The 6,467-nt window shown below is 36.8% G+C and overlaps 1 pseudogene; it reads right to left on the bottom strand.

The window, feature by feature from the left end:
* Window positions 1–361: 361 nt before the first annotated feature.
* Window positions 362–6,262, bottom strand: LOC149178395 (ABC transporter C family member 8-like; annotated as a pseudogene).
* Window positions 6,263–6,467: the final 205 nt, after the last annotated feature.

Here is a 6,467-nt window from a genome sequence, read left to right on the forward strand (position 1 = left end):
ACACAATTGATTTTTTTATTCAATCAACTATGTTATTCTCTGTGCTTTTGTTGGGTTCCTTCATCACCACCATCATTGGAAAATTCATTTCCCTCTTGAAGCATGAAACAAGTAACAATTCCCAAATGATCTCACACTACCACCACAAAGAAGCTAGCAATCCTGATATACAAATCGAACCAGCCATCCTATGAAGCAATCCATGTAGTTCTCAATCTATAGCTTTGATAACCCAAAACTCAAACCTTTTATATCCAATATGCACAGAAATTTTCACATTAATATGTTTGGATCTCATTCTAAGATCTTTACAGATCTAATACAGAGGTAAACCGGATTTTTCATACTATGACAAGCGATATTAGCAAGTCTTGGAGTATCTCTTATGTAATGTCTCCTCCTTATTTGATAGAGTTGAAGCTGTATGAGCATCGACTGCACTGAAGGGATCATCCAATAGATAAATGTCAGCATCGTTATATACTGCTCTAGCCAACTGAATCCTCTGTTTTTGTCCTCCACTCATATTCAATCCTCTCTCCCCAATCTCCATCATATCTCCATGAGAAAAACTCCCTATATCCTTGTCTAACGCACAAGCTTTTATTGCCTTCTTGTATTGAATTTTGTCCATTGGTTTCCCATAGAGTATGTTATCTCTGATAGTACCACTCTAAATCCAAGCTGTTTGTGCCACGTAGGTAACATTGCCATATACTTCAACCTGTACGTAGTCCAATCAAAAAGTTTATGGAAGAATTTATGTACATAGAAAGCAAAAAAGTTGCATCTACAATCTTGTTGAACTGTGAAATGGTTACTTTTGCTCAAGAAGAGTAGTCAATGTTCAACTTACATCTCCTGAAATTTTTTGGGATTTCTCCAAGAATTGTATATATATCAGAGCAGATTTCCCTGATCCCACTGAGCCATAAATTGCGACCTTTTCTCCAGTTTTAATGTGCAGATGATGCGACTTTGACTTTTGGACAGTGGATTGGGATCATCTATGGCAATTCAATCTATTGACCTTGACTAATGTATCATTGTACTTATGGATTTCTCTCTCTCTGAACATTTGATATTATCAAGAAGAAAAGATCTGTGGGTTTTCCGCCTTGTGGGGTTTTGCCCTGGCTTTAAACCTTTGAACTTTGATGTTCTTTCATTAGTTACTGTCATATGATAATGGTTAATGTGATTGCTAATGAATTAATGGAATTAATAATGAGCTAATGGATTAATGAAGTAACTGACCTAAGCAAAGAACATGTTAACTAAAAAATTAACAACAATTCATTTATGGCGTTTGCCTATAAAAAGACATTTAACTAGTTCTCGGCTTCCCACTCAATAACTGAATTATAACATGAGGCAAAAATTGTTTCAACTATGAAATGTGAATGTTGTGTGATCCTGCATGGTCATGCCCTTACTTCAAGCTTCAAACTGGATCCATAGACATTGTCTCCTAATACTTTGACAGCAATACTAGTCTTTTTGGTATGTGCTGAATTGGCATTTCATTCTGCTACTCAGTCTGTCAAAAGAACTCAGTGGATGTAGTGAAAATGATAAGACATCATCCATTGTTTTCCTTTCCTCGAGGAAAGAGAGGTAACTATAAAAAATGTGATGGATGACTGCAATACCCACCAAAGATGCTAGCAACCATTTTTCAAGCAATCCCACAAATACTAATTCAAATTCTATTATGAAGGGAAGGAGTTATGGTGGCCTTCACAATAATCTTGCAGTTCTACTTGAGCTTACCATGCTTTCTTAATTGTACTCTAGTATTGAATAGTGTTAACAATTAGCTGACCTCATCTTTGATACTACTAGCCAACCTATTTAAATGAATTATCCCGATAAAATTATAATGGAAATGTTTATATATTTACCCGTTAAACCTTGAAGCAAGTCTCAAAATCATTCTGTCATATAGTCTTGGAGACAGGACTGCAAGTTTATGGTCTGAAACATTGTCCAAAGTGAAGAGAATGCAGCTTATCCAGAAAACATGGGTACAATTTCAGAACAAGTCAAGAAACATTATTTCCAAAAATGTTGTTTTCAACAATTCACAGAGTTCATTTCAACTTCGTTTGTACAAGAGCAATAAATAAATTCTGTTATGCTCTGGTTGCTGATCATGTTAGAGAATAACTCTCCAATACATAAATGTAATAGGCTATTTAGGGATTCTGTTTTAGAGTACAAACAACTCATGTATAAGTGTTGTTAAGGATGATTAGCTGTAGGTTAATGAGTTAAAATAGGGAGGTTAGTTGCTGTTGAAGCTAGAATCTTTCAGCAGGACTCCACTACTGTGTTTGTGTATAAATAGAGGTACCTGTGAATAAAGAATTAGTTAAGTATCTTTGTGTGCACATTTTGTATTGCTGCAATATGTATGTTTCTCATTATTTATCAGGTCACACTCCCAGCTGTAGAACCCAAATGATTAACATGTTGGTCTCCTTGTTGGACAGTAAGTAAATAACTGTAGAGATCAAGTCATCAGTCAATCGATGTGAACCGTGGTGTAGTTAATGGAGTTGGAAAGATATTTGACTAATGTAGTCAAGTCTGGTCTCGTGCTAGCTGAATAAGCTATGTAATCTGCTCATATAATTGAATATTGAGACTTTACCTTCTATTTATATGTATTTATGTTTAAATTTGAATTCGCCCTGTGACTTAAGGAAATTTTTTGACCTATATAACTTTAGGATGATTTTTGGGTTCAACTGAGTTCCACAAAATTTCAATGCAAGAGGGAAGAAATAAAAGGAGCAAGAGAATACCTTGAGGATGCAGTTATCACTCTAAAAACTATTTACAGTTTCTATGGTGAAATGATATATACACAATTTTTTGTGATGGTATGGTTCATATAGGCAAAAGACAGAGTTTCATCTCGTTCTACCGCTTGTACTCTCTGAGAATGACCATTTTTCTTGTAAATTCGGCACAACACCCAATCATCAAGCTGGAGAACGGAAGTGCCATCAAAATCAACAATACCAATTTTAGTTGAATGAATCAATTCCTATTCATAAAGAATCAAAACACAAGAATTGTGAAAGGAAAATCATTCATATTGATCAATATTCAAGAAGACATCACTTTGTAGGGTGTTTTATTTGTATTTACATAATTGATTTTTTTATTCAATCAGCTATGCTATTCTCTGTGCTTTTGCTGGTTTCCTTCATCACCACCATCATTGGGAAATTCATTTCCCTCTTGAAGTATGAAACAAGTAGCAATTCCCAATTGATCTCACACTACCACCACAAAGAAGCTAACAATCCTGATATACAAATCGAACCAGCCATCCTATCCAGCAATCCATGTAGTTCTCAATCTATAGTTTTGATAACCCAAAACTCAAATCTTTTATATCTAATATGCACAGAAATTTTCACGTTAATATGTCTGGATCTCATTCTAAGATGTTTATAGATCTGATACAGAGGTAAACCAGATTTTTCATACTATGACAAGCAATATTAGCAAGTCTTGGATTCTCTCTTATGTAATGTCTCATCCTTATTTGATAGAGTTGAAGTTGTATGAGCATCGACTGCACTGAAGGGATTTTATTGCCTTCTTGTATTGAATTTTCTCCATTGGTTTCCCATAGAGTATGTTATCTCTGACAGTACCACTCTGAATCCAAGCTGTTTGTGCCACATAGGCAACATTGCCATATACTTCAACCTGCACGTAGTCCAATCAAAAATTTTATGGAAGAATTTATGCATATAGAAAGAAAAAAAGCTGCACCTACAATCTTGTTGAACTATGAAATGGTTACTTCTACTCAAGAAGAGTAGTTAATGTTCAACTTACATCTCCTGAAATTTTTGGGATTTCTCCAAGAATTGTATATAGCAGAGCAGAGCAGATTTCCCTGATCCCACTGAGCCACAAATTGCTACCTTTTCTCCAGTTTTAATGTGCAGATTTATTCCCTTCAATATTGGCTTTGTCAATGGAGATTCTGGCTCCCAGCTGAGTATGGCTTGATGAATTTCGATGGTATACTGGGATCCGGCAAATGCTTTCCTCACAACAGAATCTGGTCTCAGCTCATCATCTTGTAAGAACTTGCCCAGACGATCTAAGGAGACTTTAACTTGGATTAATATAGCCAAAACTTCAGGTAGCATTCTCACTGGATGTTGCAAGCACTGTAAATATGGTTGTGGCAGTCAACGGTGGATCCCCTATGATAGCACACCCGACAAAAACTATAGATGCAGTAATGATGGGTGACATCCAGTAGAGTATGGTACGATATGTTCTATTAAACTGTGCTGAAGACAACCATTTGAACTCCATAGCTCGGAGATTTTCTATCAACTCTTTAAATTTTTCTTCCCATGCTTGTAGTTTGATTATTTTCATACTATTAAGAATTTCAGATGTTAGTCTCAGTCTTTCATCCTGTGCAGTCATGAACTCAGCTTGGCACTTATGGAGGGTTTTGGCCAGAGGTTTGTTTAGAATTAGAGTAAAAATGATGATGAGCAAACCTGGAATAGCTTCCCATCCAACTGTGGCAGAAAGGATGCCAATTGCTACACATATTTTCAAAGGGACGGTCCAACGCCAATGTAGCCACCACGGAAACTCTCCAAAACGATATGCATCTACAGCTATGTAGTTTACAATCTCACCAGTGGCATGTCTTCGTCTTCCTAGACTAGACAGCCGAAGTTGTTTCTGATATACAGCTGCCATCAAGGCCGAACGCATTTACAATCTCACCAGTGGCATGTCTTCGTCTTCCTAGACTAGACAGCCGAAGTTGTTTCTGATATACAGCTGCCATCAAGGCCGAACGCATTCGCATACCTGTGCGTCTGGAATTGAAGTACCAATGCCTTCGAGAGAAGGACTCTATGAGCTTAACTGCAAATAAACCTCCAACAAGAATAATTTTTTCATTTTGGAAAGACTGTTCTCTACCTGCTAACTGTACAAAGGACCACATAAACAGAGGTCCAGAAATTGTTGCTGCTGATCTCATAAATGCAAATACTCCCATGACTACCATATCTTTCCAGTAGCATTTTGATAATGCTTTGAATATTGTCTGTTTGTTTAATGGGTCTTGGTTTTTCTGAAGATCCCATGCTTCTGCAAATGCCTTTTGAGCTGTGAATGCTTCATCTTCAGAGGGTAAATGCGGTATATTTTTGAGTTCCAACGTTTTTGAATAGCCTAGACGTAGTAAAGGATCCAACCATTTGAAAGTCAGACGGCTCAAAAACCCTGCTTTACTCAATGGAGTAACTTGGATCTCTTCTTCTGCAGTTTCCTTTAACAGGGGATCTGATAAATCCTTAGTGCTGATGAAGGTATGGCATCTAAAAGCTTTGATAGCACAGCAAAGTAGAAGAAAACAGTTTACCCATGTAGTAATATCTAGGATTGTTTTAGCTGAGAATGTTTCAGTTGAGAAAACTTTTGCTATAGAGGAAAGGGCTAATAGTGATCCTAAAACAAATTCGATGGTCCACCAGGTAATGGAAACAATGGCTGGTGGTTTCTTGAGATTTAGCTTTAACGAAATAGCTAACACAAACAAAGCATGTAAGAGCTTCTGCAGTGATATCCAAGATGCAGAAGAAGACTAGACATATTATAAACACTGCACATTTTTGAAATTTTAGCAAACAGGAAGAGTACATGGAGTCCTAGAGCAGACCTTGTATTCACCAAAATTGCTGAACGCACTCACAGATTCGATGGAAGATGTTACATATCTTTTAAATAATGATACTTATTTAGGTACACAGTGATATAAAACAAATTACAAAATTGATTTTGAAATCAACTGCTCCGGAATTTGCAGAAGTTGACTTCAACACATTTCCAAATAGCCAAAAAAAAATGGAGGTTTTGACGTTTATCATTCTGGCCTATTACCTCTGCTAATCCATCTAACAGTTGATGGGGCTGCAAAATCTTCTTTCCATGTGATACATATCTGCAACCATTTGAAAAAAAAAAATGTCAATCTTCATAGAAGCATGGGACTATTGTAGACATTGCCACTGCTCCCGCACCCCAAAGTTGAAATCTTTTGGAGATCTTCCAGTGTAACTTCTTCAAGAGGAATACAGGGCAAGTTGCAGGCACGATTCAGTTGGTGTATTTAAACATCTTAAATGTCTAGATTATGTAAACCGTTCTTCTTGGTTTCCTCAATTTAAAGATCATACATTCGGATAAAAATATTCATCAGGGAATAGTGATGAGCTTGCCATGAGAGGATTCTACCCAGCCAGAGGAAGAGATCCTCCTATTGCCAAATGCACTATCAACACGAGGCATTGGCATCAGCTTATTCAAAGGATGTTCAAAGCTTTGCAATCCACCTGATGTAGAGAAGTAACAACCTGCGAAGGCAAATGCAACAACCGATATTACATTAGAGGCTCTATAGC

The sequence above is a fragment of the Pinus tabuliformis genome, chromosome 4_1 (genome assembly GCF_031772625.1).
Source record: "Pinus tabuliformis cultivar Carrire ecotype Pingquan chromosome 4_1, CPIR1, whole genome shotgun sequence".
NCBI lineage: Eukaryota > Viridiplantae > Streptophyta > Pinopsida > Pinales > Pinaceae > Pinus > Pinus tabuliformis.